The following is a 21,160-nucleotide window of genomic DNA, read 5'->3' as shown; positions in this document are numbered from 1 at the left end:
TGGAGGGTGCAAGCCAAAAGTCTCGACAGCTTCCATGTGGTGTTGAGCCTGTGGGTGCACAGAAGTCAAGAATTGATATTTGGGAACCTTCACCTGGATTTCAGAAGATGTATGGAAACTCCTGGATGCCTAGGCAAAAGTTTGCTGCAGGAGCAGGGAGAACCTCTCCTAGGGTACTGTGGAAGGAAAACGTGGGATCAGAGGCTCCACACAGAGTCCCTGCTGGGGCAACTCCTGTTGGAGCTGTGAGAAGAGGACCACCATCCTCCAGACCTCAGAATGGTAGATCGACCAACAGCTTGCACCATGCATCTGGAAAAGCCACAGACATCAACACCAGCCCATGAAAGCAGTCAGGAGGGGGCCTATACTCTGCAAAGCCATAGAGGTGGAGCTGCCCAAGTCTATGGAAACCTACCTCTTGCATCAGCATGACCTGGATTAAGATATGGAGTCAAAGAACATCATTTTTTAACTTTAAAATTTGACTGCCTTGCTGGATTTCAGACTTTCATGGGCCCTGTAAGCACTTTGTTTTGGCCAATTTCTCCCATTTTGAATGGCTGTATTAACCTAATATCTTTATCCCCATTGTATCTAGGAAGGAACTAGCTTTCTTTTGATTTTTACAGGCCCATAGGTGGAAAGAACTTGCCTTGTTTCAGATGAGACTTTAGACTGTGGACTTTTGGGCTAATGCTGAAATGAGTTAAGACTTTGGGGGACTATTGGGAAGGCATGACTGGTTTTGAAATATGAGGACATGAGATTTGGAGGGGCCAGCAATGGAATGATCTGGTTTGGCTATGTCCCCACCCAAATCTCATCTTGAATTGTACTCCCATAATTCCTATGTGTTGTGAGAGGAACCTGGTGGTAAATACTTTGCATCATGGAGGTGGTTTCTCCCATACGGTTCTCATGGTAGTGAATAAGTCTCGTGAGATCTGATGGTTTTACCAGGGGTTTCTGCTTTTGTACCTTCCTCATTTTTCTTTTGCTGCCACCATTTAAGAAGAGCTTTTCACCTCCTGCCATGATTCTGAGGCCTCCCCAGCCATGTGAATCTGTAAATCCAATTAAAACTCTTTTTCTTTCCAGTCTCAGGTATGTCTTTATCAGCAGCATGAAAAAGGGCTAATGCAACCATCAAGGTGGTACCTCTACAAGTCTGCCAGAACCACAGCATTACTAGGCTTGGGGTGCCCCCTAAAGCAGAAACAGCTTAGATTACAGCATCAAAGTCCTTTCAAATATCTGGAAAGCCTTCCTAAGAAGAACGGCTATAAATAATCCCCGAGGGTGAAGACTACAATAAATAGACAAAGCTCTCCTAAGCAAAAAGAACAAAAACTGGAGGAATCACATTACCTAACTTGAAATCATACTACAGAGCTATAGTAATGAAAACAGCAAGATACTGGCATAAGAACAGACACATAAACAAATAAAACAGAATAGAGAACTGAGAAACAAATCCACGCACCCACAGTGAACTCATTTTTGACAAAGGTTGCAAGAACATTCAGTGGGGAATGGACAATCTCTTCAATACATGGTGCTGGGAAAACTGGATATCCATATGCAGAAGAATGAGAAGAGATGCCTATCTCTTACCATATACAAAAATCAAATCAAAATGGCTTACATATTTAAATCTAAAACCCTCAAACCATGAATGTCTACAAGAGAACATTGGGGAAAATCTCCAGGACATTATTCTGGGCAAACATTTCTTGAGCAATATCCCACAAACCCAGGTAACTAAAGCAAAAGTGGGCAAATGGGATCACATGAAGTTTAAAATGCTTCTGGACAGTAAAGATACAATCAACAAAGTGAAGAGACAATCCTCACAATGGAAGAAAGTATTTTCAAACTATCTATGTGATAAATGATTAACAAACAAAATATATTAATAAAAGTACCTGAAATAACACTATAGGAAAAAAATCTAATAATCCAATCAAAAGATGGGCAAAATATTTGAATAGACACTTTTCAAAAGGAGATATACAAATGGCAAACAGGCATATGTAAAGGTGCTCAACATCACTGATCATTAGAGAAATGCAAATCAAAACTACAATGAGATGTTATCTCACTCAAGTTAAAATGGCTTATATCTAGAAGACAGGCAAAAACATATGCTGGGGAAGATGTGGAGAAAAGGGAACTCTTGTCCATTGTTGGTGGGAATGACAGTTAGTGAAACCACTATGGGGAACAGTTTGGATCTTCCTCAAAAAACTAAAAATTGAGCTATCATATGATCCAGCAATCCCACTGTTGAGTATATATCCAAAAGAAAGAAAATCAGAATATCAAAAAGAAATCTACACTCCTATGTTTGTTGAAGCACTGTTTGTAATAGCTAAGGTTTGGAAGCAACCTAAGTGTCCATCAACAGATGAATGGATAAATAAAATGTGGTACATCTACACAATGGAGTACTATTCAACCATAAAAAATGAGATCCAGTCATTTTCAACAACATGGATGGAACTGGAGATCATTATTTTAAGTGAAATAAGCCACGCACAGAAAGGCATGCATTGCATGTTCTTACTTATTTGTGGGATCTAAAAAGCAAAACAACTGAATTCATGGACATAGAGAGTAGAGGGATGGTAAAGGTTGAGGGAGTCAATGGGTGGCTGGGGAGGAAGTGGGGATAGTCAATGGGTTCAAAAATTGTAAGAATTAGTAAGACCTACAATTTGATAGCACAACAGGGTGACTCTTGTTGAACTTGCTATTTCTCTCCTTAAATCTAAATCTGTCAGTGTTTGTTTAGTGTATTTTAAGGCTTTCTTGTTAAGTGCTTATAGTGTTTATAGTTCTTATATATTCTTCATCGATTCATCCTGTTATCTTTATAAAATATCTTTCTTTGCATTATGATTTGTTTTAAACTCTATTTTGCCTGATTTTAGTACAGCCACAGCAGATCTCTTTTAGTTACTGTTTGCAAAGACTATATTTTTCCATACTTTTACTTTCAATCTATTTGTGCCATTGAAAATAAAGTGAATCTTTCACATTTAGCATATAGTATATTAATCCAATGGTTGCAGCCAATGCATGTTACTCAGGGGCATTTTATATTCAATTGTATAAATGCATTATTTGAATGTTTTAATCAGCATTAATTACATTTACAGTAGACAATTTAGAGATTTTTCTATTGAAATAAGTATCTTTCAAAACAAAGGAGAAGATAAAGGCAAAGTAACATAATACAGACAGCAAATGCCTGGAAACAAAGAGAAAAAGCAAGGATGCTGGGCATGAGCTGCAAAGAAAATGACAGATGTTGAGACCAAGTGTTCACATTAAAGCAGACATAGCTCTGCTGTTGACTAATGCCAAGGGGAGCCCTTTGTAGGGATCTTCAAAAGTAAATTTTTGGAATGTGAACAGATCTACCACCTGGCCAATGACAATGAAAACTTACTAGCTACAGTGATGAAAATGGTGGGCGTATGTGTTTTATACCTATAATGTATAATTACTGGAGTTAAACAAAATGTGTCATGCCTTTGTGTGATTTTTTTCTGTCCCATTTCTTACCAGCTAAATTTCCTAAGGATATTGATAACTTTTAAAACTTGTGAAAAATTTGGTATTTTACATGAAGAAAATTAAGCAGTTGTAAATGTCTGTAATAGCATTCTTTCTATAGATTATGAAATAATAGCCAAATTATTCTGGATTATTAAAGGATTCTTAGTAAAGAAAAGAGATCCAAAAGCACATTGATATTGAATATCTGTCCAGGAAGCATGTGTTTTTTTTTTCTTTCTGCTATTAGGTGGCATATTTGGTTTCATTACTGTCACTTACTATATTGCTATAACGAATGTCTCAGGTTAGTCTTTAAGAAAATGTTATTTATAATTTTATCTGCTGCATGTATAAATTGGTGACATTTTCCATGTTGGAAATTGAAAGCTAGTGGACAAAATATAGAAATCTAATATGTCATCTTATCTGATACTAATTCCCAGAAGTCTGTCTCATGATAAATATATAATCATCAGGGACCTAAATATATTATTGACCATTAAGAAAACTTTACCATGATAAATTTTACCTTTTAAATTATGAGATACTTAAAATATATACAAAGTTAAAAATAATATTATGATAGACATACATACCCCTCTGTATTAAATTTAAAAATTATAATAATTTACCTTTTTAGTTTAGAATATTTTTTAAACAAAGTAGAACATTACAGTGAACATTAGTGTTCCTCTTGTTTCCATTTTACGCACATCCTACACCATCTTCATAAGAAAATACTGAGATACATGTGTATACTTGTCCACTCCTTTAAAAATATCTATGTATTTACATAATTGGTGATGTCATCTGTGCATTTTTTGGAGCTTGATTTTTTTTACTCAATAATTTCACTTTCAAATTCTATCCATGTTATATATTTCTTTAAATATAAAATATTAAGTACACATATTAATGTCTGCTTCTGTCTTAATCTCCAGTAAATTTTAGTAAAATAATAAAGGGCAAAGAGCATATGCTTTATGGTGATAATGAAAGAGAAAGAGCTAATAAAGTGTAGGTTTAAAATAGATGAATAAGTGGTGACTTATCAAAGTTGGAAAACCTCAAACTTAACTCTGTAGGGTGGTGGAAGGGCGGGATTTTAAGAGACGTTCATTTTATAGGCAAAATCCTAGCAAGAATGAGGAATTAGAATACTGTGTACATCTGAAAGCAGGGATTTAGGCTGAAAATGAGATGACTGGATAAAGGCTCTAAAAGGAGTTAATTTCTTCATCCCATGCCTTATCCCAGGCCCCGAAATGCCTAACATTCCTCCACTGCTGCAGATGTTAGATAATATGTCAGGGATTGATTACAAAAAGCCTCAAAAGGAAATTTTTGGAGTAGTAAAAGTTTTCTAGCAGTATTAGGGTGTTTTATTTTTTAATCAATTTGTTAAAACTCATACAACTGTATACCACAAGGGATGACATTTACTGAATGGGAAACACAACAATGGCAGAACAACACCAACGATAACAACAACAACAGGATTTTAGCATATACAAGATGGAATGCAGACTGTGACAAATAAACATTACAAATATATAAAATAACCTTATTGAAGTGGATAAAGAAATAAAGTACTGACATATGTAACTTTGAAAAATGGTGTTTTGACTGGATATTGTAAGGCTAAATGCAAAAGAATTGTACATAAACACTATACTCTAGTTGGTACGTATTTTACTCAAAACAGTTCTAAAGTCACTTTACATCTAGGATCAAACAAATAAGTAAATAAATTGAAGTTAATGGAGCTAGGCTTCTTACCTTCAGACAAAGGGTTAAAGGCTGAAATGAAATCTGTGTGCTGTCTGGAGTAAAGTCAGAGCTATCAATATGATCTCGTGTTTACTTCAGTATAAATACAGAGACATAAACAGAGGAATAAAGATGTGTGTGGGTGAATATACATGGGTTAGTAGACATTGTATATTTCCTAGAATTGTCCACTAAAAATCCTAGAATTAGTACATTCTTGGAAAAATAGTTGAGTCTTATATTATGGAAGGGAAAATCAAAACTGGCCTGAGGTACCTTGCACTGTCACAAAGTAAAGAGTGCTGAAGAAAGGGCCAAGGGTCATTTTAAAAGAACACAAATGGCAACAGAGAAGACCTTCCAATGGCCAAATCCGGAATAATCTGATTAACAAAATAAATAATGGAAGTATTATATTAAAACCCAAATAATAAAATAATATCCATGAATGTATACTGAAATAAATGATTGAGTCCATAAATGAGGAAGAAGAGATAAATCTTTACAGAATAAATCTAAATATTTCATGTAGATATCTTTTGCCTCTTCTTACACCGAAAAAAATTGATGACTCCAGGGATACTTTGCAAAATATTTGTTCAGTATTCTTTGAGGTCATGAAAAACTCAGTGATTGTCACACAGAAGAGGACAATAAGGAGATATGACTAAACACAATGACTGGATCAAAGTCAGAAAAAGACATTCGTAGGAAAACTGAAAAAACAATAAAGGCTTAGATTGTTAAATAGTATTGTGTCAATGTAGTATAGTAGAAGCACTAATTCTTCAGTGTTGGAAAATATGCTGTGGTTACACATGAAGGTTAGAGAAAGCTGGGTAAAGGGTGTTCATGAAGATTCTGTAATATCTTTAAATCATTTCTCTAAATCTCTTGTTACAACATTTCTCTAAATCTCTTTTGTAAAATCTTGTTACAAACTAACAAGTAGGAGCATCTTAAAAGCAGGGTAGAAAAGTGATGCTGGGGTCTGTAATAGTAAGTAGGGAGGTTAGGGAAGTACTGAACTGTGAAGGTGACATTTGCACAAAGACCTGTTTGAGATAAGGGAGTAAATCGTGTGTATATCTAGGAGAAGATAAATATCAGAAAAAACATCAAGGAAATTTGTGTATCTGGAATGTTGTGAGAAGGAGGAGGGGAATATTACATTGTATTCATGAATAATAGTGGGGTGCAGTATTGGGGAGCAGATATTAAGCATTGTAGGCCATGGTCCTTTCTTTGGCTTTTATCTGGGGAGAATGGAAAGGCATTGGAGGGCTTTAAGCAGAGGAATAATATGATCAAAGCAAGGAAAGCTAGATCATAGATTTATAAATGACTAAGTTACACTACTACCTATGTCTGGTAAACACACAATTGTTTGTGTCTATTTTAGTTTATTTTATTTATTTTTTGAGATGGAGTCTTGCTCTGCTGCCCAGGCTGGAGTGCAGTGGTAGCATCTCTGCTCACTGCAACCTCCGCCTCCCGGGTTCAAGCGATTCTCTTGCCTCAGCCTCCCGAGTAACTGGGATTACAGGCGCCTGCCACCACGCTCGGCTAATTTTTGTATTTTTAATAGAGATGGGGCTTCACCATGTTGGCAAGGTTGGTCTCGAACTCCTGACCTCAGGTGATCCGCCCGCCTCTGCCTCCCAAAGTGCTGGGATTACAGGTGTGAGCCACCATGCCCAGCTGTTTGTGTCTATTTTAACTCTTCTGTTTTTATTCTAATTATACACTTACTTAACCAGAGTTGATCTACAAAATGAGACAGTGAAATTTTTTCCTGCCTTGACTGTTGTAAGAGGACTAGTTTCAGACCCCACAAAATCACTTATGAGCTACTCCTTATACCAAATATACCAATAGACTATTCTCAAGAAGGCTGAATGCTGGACAGCTCCAGTAAGCTGTGTGTGACTCAGGATGGTGATTGTTGTTAAGCTGAGAAAGAAGAAGCAAGAGAAGAACTGCTTTAATGGCATATTGATACGCAAATGAAAATACTACAGTGCTTTAATAACTGCATAGTGATTCTTAATCTTGTATATGCCTCGTTACAGATGCATTTATAATTCCAGATGCTGCCTAAAACAATTACCATGGACTTGTTAACACATAGCTGTGTTTTAAAATTATTTTGAAAAGGCAAATTTTAAATTTATGGGTTATTTAAAATCACCATTATCACCAGAAAAATGTGCAGCTTTCTGACAAAAATTACACACACACACACACACATATTTTCCCCCAGAACATTGGAGAAATAATGAAATAACAAAAGCCTATTTCATGAAACACACATTATGTTGGCATCGATGCTTCAGTAATTCCTGATGTTTCTCCTGACAATAACTCAGATTGTTGCAATGAAGACTGTATGTTTGATTATCTGGATACCTGTCATGCATAACTAGAGGGCGGCTGTAAAAAACAGGATTAATCAAAGTAGGATTATAATTTTCTGCAGCACCTGTTTCGACCAGCTGCCTCTGATTGTAGATTCTATTCCTCTAGTCCTCCCAAATTACACAATAAAGCAATTTAGAAATCAGTGGAGAGTCCAGTGTCATTGTGCCAGAATGGAAGTCAAACATTAGAGCAGAGGAACCTTTGAGCTACCTGATTTAATTTGTTCAGATTATTCCAGAAAGAGTGGAGCAAGCAAATAACATAATACATTGGGACATCCTCAAAAAGGTTTTATTTTTAAGATTTTATACCATTTGCTTTGTTCTTATGTGTTTGCTTAAACTTCATACTGAGCACATACTAACAGGAGGAAGCGGAGTTAACTTTTGAAGCTATATATTATTGATCAGAAACTAAAATTATACCTTAGAGTTATAATAATGTATCTAAAATACCATGAAGATTTCTTTCTAAAATATTTTATTAATCAATTTATTTTATTTACAACATATTAAGCAAAATGTAAACAAGTTAAACTTTACCTAAAACAAGTGATGGCAAGCATGTTATAAGAGGAGTCAATATTGTGTTTATAAATAGGCATAAGCAACCTTGGAAAAGAATTTACAGAGTTTTAAATTCTGTCATGATCCTGAAATGTATTCTCATTATAACAGAGGGGAATGTGTTTTTCAAGTTACTGTTGGGTCTAAATGTACCATTACGTGACTGCAGTCTCCTTGAAATATAAAGGATTTTCAGAATATTTAACTGTTATTAAATGATTTTGGAAGTATAGTATTTATGGTTGTTTCATGAGTTAAATGTAGGTTAAAAGCAGTCTTAGTACAGATAACTTTACAATAAATAAAATTATAATTCACATTATGTTTATAATAAATATTGCTACATAGCATATTTAAGCTCCCTTATGCCCTAAAGGTAGGAACTACAAACATTAAAATATGTAACTATTATTGCATTTTCTCATGATGATATATATATTACTAATAGGATAGACTTATTCCTAAGTTTTCTCTATGATATTCATGTCTTAAGAATGTGTCAGGCATACAAATGAAGAGTTGGTTAAATGAAATTGATTTTTTACAAATATAGTGAAAATAGTATCAATTAAATGCAATCTTATCTTAGCTAACTGTAGTCACTTGTCAAGTAATATAAATGATGTCATATAAATAAAGCGTGCAAAACAATTTTAATGTTGCTGGGGAAACAATAGAAGGTATATTAAATATTCAAAAACACATATACCTAGAAATTTCAGAAGATAACAATAAATGAAGTAAAGTAGTTAATAAGATTTCTTACGAAGGGAGCAAATCAGTTGCTTTTGGTGAAACACACTAAAATGGGTGCATTTTATCCACAAGGAGTATTAGTTTGGCCCATGACATGTGGCACAAGTGAGGGTTCACTGTCACAAATAAAGTATATGAAAACATATTGAAGTTTTCTGTTGCATGTATGAGATCTATGATATATTAAATATTATACGTGTTCTGTATACATGTCTATATTAAAAGAGAGATATGAATGTACATGAATATGGCAGAAGTGATATTCATATGTTTTCATTTTAAAAATTATATACAAATACATTTTATATTCTTTTAAATGTCATAGTGCTAAAATGTCCATCTTTAATTTACCTTGTTTACTGGTTTCTTTGAGCTTCATACTTAATTAAACTCAGAAATAAACACATATTCTCAAGTGCACAAACCTATTGTTCTGTTTATATTCTTTCCTATAGCTTGAAATATTAACTAATGTAATTCAGGCTCTTTTAATACAATAAAATGCTAGTTGTTTAGTTAACAAAAACCATGATTAACAAAGACATACGTATATTTTACCCTTGAGCTAAGAAAATTTTACTTCAGCTAATTAGATGCTTTCTATAATAAAACTATCCCTTCTTTTTGTTTATTAGCCTGAAAGAATGCAAATGAAGAGTTGTTAGCATAAATGCATTTAGAATTCTTAGTTGCTTCTTGTAGTCATGATTTCTGTGAACTATGAATTCAGTTAGCTGTGTATTAAAAACACAGGGTTGCTGCTGAAACTGTAATTTAGAACAAAGTTCGGAAAACTCAATTTTCAGCTCTACTGTATTTTTTTAAATTAAATTAATGACATAATTTTCATTGTATTAATTTTCTATTTCACTTGTAAGATGAACAATTTAAGTTCTATTGTATGCTTCTAATTTATGAAAACCTTGTGAAGTAATTTTAAATAGCAGTATAAGAGACTATAACTGAAACTAACTGTCTTCAACTGGGAAACAGTAATATAATATGTGTGGACCTGTTTAGACAGCATATATTTAGCTTACTTTGTAATTATATAATTGTCCTAGGAAACATCCTCGAGTACACTGGAAATCCAATCATGCTTACCAATATGACTTTAAACTTCTAAATGTGTTTCTAGTGGACCAGTAAAGCTACCTATCAAACCAATTTTTCCTTTGTCTATTGATTCTTTAATTTTTCTAAATGAGAGCCCCTCTTTCCTCAAACCTGCAATATTTTCCAATTCCCATTCACACTTGATGACTCTAATTCTTATTTTATAAAAATATATCAAATAAAACAGTTCCCACTGCTATAATCACCTTTTATATGAATCTCTATTCATACATCCTATCTGGTCTTTTGAATCAACTGCCTTTGCTCCTAACCTAGGCCAGTATCTTTACTTATGCAAGAAAACTCCTCCCCTCTTACATATTCCTGTTAATTGTTCTGTTTTTCAATATTCAATTGTTATTTCCCCCCACACTAATGAATGATCACATTTTGAAAAACAAAAATGTTTCTCTCATATTTAAAAACAAAAGAAATTTCTCCAGTAATTTAATAATCCTCCAGCAACAATCCTATTGCACTCAATTGTTTTTATTTCCTTATAGCAAAACAAATTTGAAAAAAATTGCTCATAAACCATACTTCCAATTCACCTCCCTTGTACTCTTAACTCTAATCAGGCTTATATTCCACAGCTGTTCTTATCAAGATAACCAGTGACTTTTACACTGCTAAATGTATGGCCAAATTTCAGTCTTTATCTTTCCTAACTTAGTGTTAACATTTGACAAAGTTAATCCTAATCTCATTCTGGAAACAAATATTCACCTAGATCCCAGTAGAATTGCCAGGATTAAGAACTCCCTTTATGAATGCTCCTTTTCAGTTTCCCTTAGTGGTTGTTATTAGTCTGTTCTCACACTGCTGATAAAGACATACCCAAGACTTGGCAAGTTACAAAAGAAAGAGGTTCAATGGACTCACAGTTCCACATGGCTGGGAAGGCCTCACAATCATGGCAGAAGGTGAAAGGCACATCTCACATGGTGGCAGACAAAAGAAGAGAATTTGTGCAGGGAAACTCCCCTTTGAAAACCATCAGATCTCATGAGACTTATTCACTATCATGAGATCAGGATGGGAAAGAACTGCTCCCATAATTCAATTACCTCCCACCAGGTCCCTTCCCCAACACCTGGGAATTGTGGGAGCTACAATTCAAGATGAGATTTGGGTGGGAACACAGAGCAAAGCCAGATCATTTTGACCCTGGCCCCTCTCAAATCTCATGTTCTCACATTTCAAAACCAATCATGCCTTCCAAACAATCCCTCAAAGTCGTATTTCAGAATTACCTCAAAATTCCGTAGTCCAAAGTCTTACCCAAGACCAGGCAAGTCCCTTCAGCTTATAAAATCAAAAGCAAGTTAGTTACTTCCTAGATACAATGTGGGTACAGGCATTGGATAAATGTACCCATTCCAAACGGGAGAAACTGGCCAAAAAGAAGGGGCTAAAGGCCCCATGAGAGTCTGAAATCCAGCAGGGCAGTCAAATCTTAAAGTTCCAAAATAATCTCCTTTGACTACATGTTTCACACCTGAGTCACACTGATGAAAGAGGTGGGATCCCATGAGCTTGTGTGGCTCCACCTCTTTGGCTTTGCAGGGTATGACCCACCTCCTGGCTATTTTCATGGGCTGGCATTGAGTGTCTGCAGCTTTTCCAGGCCCATGGTGCAAACTGTAGTTGGATCTATCATTCTGGGGTCTGGAGGATGGTGGCCCTCTTCTCACAGCTCCACTAGGTAGTTCCCCAGTAGGGACTCTGTATACGGGCTCCGACCCTACATATCCCTTCCACACTGCCCTAGTAGAGGTTCTCCTTGAGAGCACCGCCCCTGCAGCAAACTTTTGCCTGGGCATCCAGCCATTTCCATACATCATCTGAAATTTAGGCTGAGGTTCCCAAACCTAAATTCTTGACTTGTGTGCACCTGCAGGCTCAACAATACATGGAAACTGCCAAGGCTTGGCACCTCTGAAGCAACAACCCAAGCTGTACCTTAGCCCCTTTTAGCCATGGCTGCAGTGGCTGGGATGCAGGGCAGCAAGTCCCTAGTCTGCACAGAGCAGGGGGGCCCTGGGCCCCGCCCACCTAACCATTATTTCCTCCTAGATCTCTGGCCTGTGATGCCAGGGGCTGCTGTGAAGACCTCTGACATGCCCTGGAGACATTCTCCCTATTTTCTTGGGGATTAACATTTGGCTTCTCATTTCTTATGCAAATTTCTGCAGTGGGCTTGAATTTCTCCTCAGAATTTTTTTTTTCTATCGCATCCTCAGGCTGAAAATTTTCTGAACTTTTATGCTCTGTTTTCCTTTTAAAACTGAATGTTTTTAACAGCACCCAAGTCACCTCTTGAATGATTTGCTGCTTAGAAATTTATTTCACCAGATAGCCTAAATTATCTCCCTCAAGTTCAAAGTTCCACAAATCTCTAGGGCAGGGGGAAAATGCTGCCAGTCTCTTTGCTAAAACATAGCAAGAGTCACCTTTACTCTAGTTGCTAACAAGTTCCTCATCTTCCTCTGAGACCACCTCAGACTGGATTTCATTGTCCATATTATTATCAGCATTTTGGTGAAAGCCATTCAAGAAGTCTCCAGGATGTCCCAAACTTTCCCACATTTTCCTGTCTTCTTCTGAGCCCTCCAAACTGTTCTAACATCTGCCTGTTACCCAGTTCCAAAGTTGAACTTCCACATTTTTGGGTATCTGTTTAGCAGTGCCCCACTCGACTGGTCCCAACTTACTGTATTAGTCCATTCTCATGCTGCTTAAAAAGCCCTAACCAAGCATGGGCAATTTACAAAAGAAAGAGATTTAATGGACTCACAGTTCCATATTACTGGGGAGGGCTCACAATCATGGCAGATGGTGAAAGGCACGTCTCACATGGCAGCAGACAAGAGAAGAGAACTTGTGCAGGGAAACTCCCCTTTATAAAACCATCAGATCTCATAAGACTTATTCACTATCATGAGAACAGCACAAGAAAGACCTGTCCCCATGATTCAATTACCTCCTTCCAGGTCCCTTCCACAACATGTGGGAATTGTGGGAGCTACATTTCAAGATAAGATTTAAGTGAGGACACAGCAAAACCTTATCAGTGGTTCTTACTGAACTTAACAATATCTAAATATTGGTGTGACCCATGCATTATGATTTGAATCTCTTCTTTTTAAACTACTCTGATTTTGTTTGTAATCTCATCTATATTATGATTTTAAATACCACCTACATTCTAATGGATGTTACATCTTTATTTTTAACCTTGACTTTGCCCCTATGCTCTAAACCTTCATGGTCAACCACTAACTTGACATCTCTGGAAATAAAATAAATATTAAAACTTTATATGCTAAACTAAACTACTAAAATGATATACAGAAGCACCCCCAAAGTTTTTCCTCTTAAAATTACCCCATTACAATACTGTCACCCTTGTTATCCCTGGAAGATTGGTTCTGGGACTCCCTGTGGACATAAAAATCCACAGATGCTCAAGTCCCTTAAGTAAAATAGCACAGTATTTGCATATAAGCTATGCACATCCTCTTGTATACTTTAAATAATTTCTAACTCATTTATATTACATGATACAAGTCCTATATATCATTTTATTTCAGTGGATTCAATATAGTGCTGAGTGTACAGCACATTCAAAATCTGCTTTTTGGAACTTTGTGGAATTCTTTTTTCTCAAATACTTTTGAAACACAGTTGGTTGAATCCATGGCTGTAGAAGAGACTCATGGGTACAGAAAGCTGACTTTGTATGAAAACTCTGTTCTTTCTGAGTTTTATACATAAATCTGGGATTATCCTTTGCCTTTCTCTCATACTGCACATTCATCCACCATCAAAACCTTTAAAGATATCAGAATATAATCATTTCTCTAGAAGCTCACTGCCATCACCTTTGTGTCAATAGGCAGTACATATTTGCTAAGTTATTGCAATAGTCTATTAACTGGTATCCTTTATTCCCCCTTTTACCCTTAAGATGAAAGTATTCATAGTGATTATTTTTAAACACAAGTTATATCAGTCACTTTACTACTCAGAACCCTTCGGTGACAGGCAGGGATTTGGTCTGATGTAGTGAAGTGCTTGGCAAATATTTTTCCTATGTAACTATAAAACTGAACCAAATAATAATGGTCAAAAGTAACAATTTCAGGCCTCTGGAAATAGATGAAAGTCAAAGAAAATATTGAGAAGTATTTATCCATTAAATACTTCTGATCTCCAGGTAAGAATAATAAGTGTCTGTGGCTTTATTACCTGGTGCTGCACCCATCATCCCTAGTTTGGTAGGATTGTAGTTCTACTAGAGATATGCTGAAAGAACCAGCAGCTTTAATATAAGAAAGATCACAGTCAATTTGTAGGAAAGAGAAAAATCTACAAAAAGTGCATTTCTGGTGGCATTTTCCTTAAAAGTAGAAATTTCATTTGTAAAAAGAAAGAAGACCAGAGACTATTCTAGCTAAAGTTACATTACCATTTGCATTAAGCAATAGCCTGTCAGACTAGAAACATTTAATAGAAAAATCTTGGAAATACAGCAGCTTCAGAGACAATAATAGGCCTCAACATATACATGGTTGCCTTTTGTATTCATGTGTAGGGAAGACTGGACATGTGTAGAGATATATCCATACATCTCTAGCTGATCAAGAGGTTACACACAAAGAATGGTGACACATACAATCTACACAAAGACACATCAACAAATGATGGAAACTTTACTGGCTTGAGATCTTTAAAGACAGTAGTTCACTGATCATTGCCTGACTATAAAACTTTATAAAGAGAAGGACAACTCCTGGGATCCCGACTTTAGCAAACAAATAAACACACTAAGCAGAGTCATCAGTAGCAGATCACTGCAGATGGACTTCCCAAATTTAATTCCATTATATTTCTAAAGAAGCAAGCAAACAAAAAGCAATGAAAACAGTTCTTGAGAAGTTGAGCATGATTCAAATCCATATTACCTAAAATGTTCCCTTTTAAACAAAAATTTACAAGATGTGCAAAAAATAGAAAAGTGTAATCCATGCTCAGAAAAAGGAGCCATCACTGCAAATAGTCTCTGAGTATGCTCAGATAGTAAGCTTAGCAGAAAAAAACTTCAGAGAAGCTATCATAATATGTTTAGTTAGGAAACCATATGTAAAGGAAAGCATAATGTCATTAACTCAATGCAAAGAGATATTTAATGATGAAATCAAAAGTATAAACATTGAACAAAATGGCAATCATGTATTTTAAAAATAAATTAAAAAATTGACTGGGCATGGTGGCTCACGCCTCTAATTCCAGCACTTTTGGAAGCTGAGGCAGGCAGATCATTTGAGGTCAGGAGTTCAAGACCAGCCTGGCCAACATGGTGAAACCCCATCTCTACTAAAAATACAAAAAAATTAGCTGGGTGTGGTGGCAGATGCTTATAATCCCAGCTACTGAGGCAGAAGAATTGCTTGAACCCTGGAGACAGAGGTTGCAGTGAACAAAGATCATGCCACTGCAATCCAGCTTGGGTGACAGTGAGACTCTGACTCAAATAAATAAGTAAATTCAAGTCTTACTAAGTTGTAGATTTGAATTGTGAAAGATGGAATCAATTAACTTGAAGAGAAATCAATAGAAATTGTCTAAATAGTCGAGAGAAAAAAATGAAGAAAAAAGAAAGCCTCAGAGATCAGTAAGACAGTCCATATACACATAATAGAAGTCAATTAAGAAGACAGAAATTTGACCCAGCCATCCCATTACTGGGTATATACCCAAAGGACTATAAATCATGCTGCTATAAAGACACATGCACACGTATGTTTATTGCGGCATTATTCACAATAGCAAAGACTTGGAACCAACCCAAATGTCCAACAATGATAGACTGGATTAAGAAAATGTGGCACATATACACCATGGAATACTATGCATCCATAAAAAATGATGAGTTCATGTCCTTTGTAGGGACATGGATGAAATTGGAAATCATCATTCTCAGTAAACTATCGCAAGAACAAAAAACCAAACACCGCATATTCTCACTCATAGGTGGGAATTGAACAATTAGATCACGCGAACACAGGAAGGGGAATATCACACTCTGGGGACTGTTGTGGGGTGGGGGTAGGGGGGAGGGATAGCATTGGGAGATATACCTAATGCTAGATGACGAGTTAGTGGGTGCAGCGCACCAGCATGGCACATGTATACATATGTAACTAACCTGCACAATGTGCACATGTACCCTAAAACTTAAAGTATAATAAAAAAAAGACAAAAAAAAAAGAAGACAGAGAAGTGAAAAGAAAACTATTTAAAAATTAATAGCTTAAAACTTCTCAAATTTCATTAAAACTATTTATCTACAGATGCATAAAGTACAAACTCAACATATGATAAACAAAAAGAGACCCAAATATAGACACATCATACTCAAACTGCTAAAAAAATTTTAAAAAGAGAGAAAATCCTGAAACTTGCAGAAGGAAAATAATTAATCACATCAAGGGATACAACAATATGTTTAATAGCTGACTAACTTTCAGAACAAATGAAGGCCTGAAAGCAGTGGAACAACATATTCAATGTGTTGAAAAAAAAATTGGTAATCCTGGAATTTTATATCCAGCAAAATGATCTTTCAAAAATCAAGATAAAATAGACATTCTCAGTTAAACAAAGGCTGAGATAAATTGTTACACACAAGCCAACTTCACAAAAATACTAAAGTAAGTCTCTTCTATGAAATAATTTTGTTCCAGATATTTCCACAATTTCCTTAAAATATTTTCTCAAATATCACATTCTCAGTTAGGTCATACGTGGAAAACCCATCATAAATTGCAATCCCTGACCTCCGACATTTCCTATGTCCTTATCACTATATGTACTGCTTGTGCACTATTGCCATCTTGCATAATATGTGTTTGATGATTCTCCAACCAAAATGTGAACTCTAACAGAACAAATATATTTTCTCTTTCTTCATTTCTATATATCACAGAAGATATGCTGCAAAGGAAGGTTTATGGGGTTTTTTTTTGGTATATTTTGTGTGCAAATGTATGAGTCATGTACAAAGACAGATAGAATGCTCAGAATGGTTAAACTTAAGGTAATGTACTGAAGGTATGATCTACAGTAAGATAATCATAGTAAGAGAGCCAGAAAGAAATTTCGAGGCATCCAGAGTTTAGCAATAGTGGCAAATAGTTTCCATCCATAAGAGTTAAAGGGACAAAGGGAGGGAGTGATGTAACTGAAGCAATGTACCTCTAGCTCTTACATTACTTACATTGTTTGAGGATCAACAAACCAGAGCTTTAGATACTTCCAGACACTGATGAGGCAGAATAGGGTAGTGCAGATAGATATGCCAACCTCTCTATCTTCCCTAGTGTGCTCTCCAGCTGATGGCTTCCATCGGCAGAACTAATCAGAAAACTAATATGGATGACAAGGTCCTCCTGGTTATGGAGAAGGCAGAGAAAATAAATAAATAAATAAATCATTCTTGGTGGAAAAACCAAGAATAACCAGACTATCATTATATATTTCCAGAAGGTTAGTATTGGGCTTATTAGTCAACTATGACATTAAAACAATGATTATTACAATATTGAACTCGTAATCTGTAACTATTTTAAAGTGAATGTACAGATTTTTAAAATGACTTTTCCACAAATTTCACATCTGAATGATATCAATATTTAAAAAGTAGTTGCCTTCCAAAACTATGCACAGATTCTAACAATTGTCTTTTTTCATATTTTTTTGAACTTTATTTCTTTGCATTAAAGAAATCTGTTCTCTAGATTTGAATGTTTTAAAGCATTGTCCTTTGAGGATGAGTCACATATTTTGTAAGTACTCAAAGTCAGTATAAACAAAGCTAACTAATAAAGTGGGTGATCATTTTAGGAGATTTCTTGCAAAAATTAGAAAAATTATCATAATGAGGCTGATTTTCCAAGGCCTATGTAAATAAAAGGTCATTCTATTTATAATTAAACCATACATATAGTCAAAATACATAAGAAAATATGGCATCTCCCAAAAATAATTCAAGTTTTAATTTATTGTACATTGTCATGGCAGAGAACCCTAAATAATTAAAGTATATTTATATTAATGTAAATTTCCAGCTTCCATGTTCAGTAAATTTTGACCAGTATTCTGATTTAAAGTGTCTCTTGGTGGTAACAAGTAAGAGCATCTTATTAACCTTTTGGAACTCATTAATGAGGTAACATAATTAAGTTGTGTTTTAATAATTAAGAATGTGTTTTCCTGGTGGTTGAACAAACAACCCTTTTAAAAGGTGAAATGTCATATCCCTATTATACAAATATGTTATTTTCTTTGCCCTACTCTTCCTGAGGTAAGAAATGATGTTGATCATAAAATATATATATTTAAAGGAGATGGTTGTGAGGTTGATTTTTGTTCCTTCCCCTTTTCAGCTGTATGATTCTGGTATGTGACTTAACTTCCTCTAAATCTCAGTTTCTTTGTAAAACAAGGATAATAAGATTCTACTACTTGCTTGGAAGATTAAAGTATAGAATAAACTTAAAGTTCTTAAAATACTGCCTGTTTTTAATTTTGTCTTTATTATGTAGGAAAAGCAGGACAGTAAATATTTATAGACTCCACAAATTTTGGACTACATAATCTAATCACAAATATGCTGATATTTATCTTTAAATTTTTCTTCCATAATTTCAATAGAATTAAATTTAAATGACTGCCAATATTTTTTTCTGGTGACATAAATTTAATTTGGAAATATGAGTGAATATTTAACGTGAAAGTAATACATGCAATTTTTTTAATTGAAGTAAGGGCAAAATACATAGAATTTATTTGGCTGATACATAATATTTCTAAAGACTCTTTGAAATTTACTTTTTTGGATTAAAATATCAAAAACAAAATTGGGCTTTCAAAGAAATTATATAAATAATACAGTATTATTAAAATAGCCATAGACTAACAAACTACTTGACTTAGACTCTTATTTTAGTTATTCTCTTATTTGTGCAACTTTGGACAAGTTATAAAATATCGTGGGATTCAGCTTTCTTATCTGCAAAATAGCGTAATTTCTAAGGACTGTCACATCTAACAGGAATAGTCATTAGAAGCATGGGTTTTGGATTAAGAGACTTCCTGTTCCAGAGACATTACTAATTTAAGTAACTTTGGGCAATTGACTTAACATATTTCTCTACAACTCTATTTCATAGAGTTACAGGATTAAAAGGGATAATATATGTGAAGCATTTAAAAGAGTTTGTGGAACTGAAAACAATATTTAAAAGTATTCATTAAGATGATGACTATACACTGATTTTATCATCAGTGACTTTTACCTAAATTCCTTCTGTCAAGCACATTAGATAAATAAAACCAAAAACACTAATTGATATGGTTTGGCTGTGTCCCCAACCAAATCTCATCTTGAATTATACTCCCATAATTTCCACATGTTGAGGGAGGGATGTGCTGGGAGATAATTTTAATCATGGGGGCAGTTTCCCCATACTGCTTTTGTGGTAGTGAATACATCTCTCTACACTTGATGGTTTTATCACGGGTTTCTGCTTTTGCACCTTCCTCATTTTCTCTTGCTGCTGCCATGTAACAAGTATCTTTCACCTCTTGCCATGATTCCAAGGCCTCCCCAGCCATGTGGAACTGAAAGTTCAATTAAACCTCTTTTTCTTGCCAGTCTTGGATATGTCTTTATCAGCAGCATGAAAACTGACTAATACAGTAAATTGGTACCAGTAGAGTGGGGTTTTGCTGAAAAGATAAACAAATATGTGGAAGCAACTTTGGAACTGGGTAACAGACAGAGGTTGGAACAGTTTGGAAGGCTCAGAAGAAGACAGAAATATGTGGGACAGTTTGGAACTTCCTAGAAACTTGTTGAAGGGCTTTGACAAAAATACTGATAATGATATGGACAATGAAATCCAGGCTGAGGTGATCTCAGATGAAGATGAGGAACTTGTTGTGAAATGAAGCAAAGGTGACTCTTGATATGTTTTAGAAAACAGTCTGGCAGCATTTTGCCCCTGCCCTAGAGATTTGTGGAACTTTGAACTTGAGAGAGATGATTTAGTGTACCTGGCGGAGGAAATTTCTAAGCAACAAAGCATTCAAAAAGGTGACTTGGGTGCTGTTAAAGGTATTCAGTTTTAAAAGGAAAACAGAGCGTAAAAGTTCAGAAAATTTGTGGCCTGACAGTGGGATAGAAAAGAAAATCCCATTTTCTGGGGAGAAATTCAAGCCAGCTGCAGAAATTTGCATAAGTAAGAGGAACTGAATGTTAATCTCCAAGACAATGAGGAAAATGTCTCCAGGGTATGTCAGAGGTCTTCACAGAAGTCCCTCCCATTAGTCAAGGGCCTGGAGGCCTAGGAGAAAATGGCTTCATAGGCTGCGCCCAGGGTACTGTGCTGCATGCAGCCTGGGAACTTAGTGCCCTGTGTCCCAGCTGCTTCAGCCATGGCTGAAAGGGGCCAACATAGAGCTGGGGCCATGGCTTCAGAGGGATGTAAGCCCTAAGAATTGGCAGCTTCCATGTGGTATTGAGCTTGCAGGTGTACAGAACTCAAAAATTGGGATTCGGAAACCTCCATCTAAATTTCAGATGTATGGAAACGCCTGTGTGCCCAAGCAGAAGTTTCCTGCAGAAGCACCCCTCTCATGGTGAAACTGCTAGGCCAGTGCAGATGGGAAATGTGGGGTCAGAGCCCTCACACAGAATTCCTACTGGGCCACCACCTAGTGGAGCTGTGAGAAGAGGGCCACCATCCTCCAGATCCCAGAATTGTAGATCCACCTACAGCTTGCACTGTGCACCTGGAAAACCCACAGACACTCAATGGCAGCCCATGAAAGCAGCCAGGAGGGAGGCTGTACCCTGCAAAGCCACAGGGCAGACCTGCTCAAGATCATGGGACCCC

The sequence above is a fragment of the Pan paniscus genome, chromosome 15, assembly GCF_029289425.2.
Source record: "Pan paniscus chromosome 15, NHGRI_mPanPan1-v2.0_pri, whole genome shotgun sequence".
NCBI lineage: Eukaryota > Metazoa > Chordata > Mammalia > Primates > Hominidae > Pan > Pan paniscus.
This window is presented reverse-complemented; position numbering follows the sequence as displayed.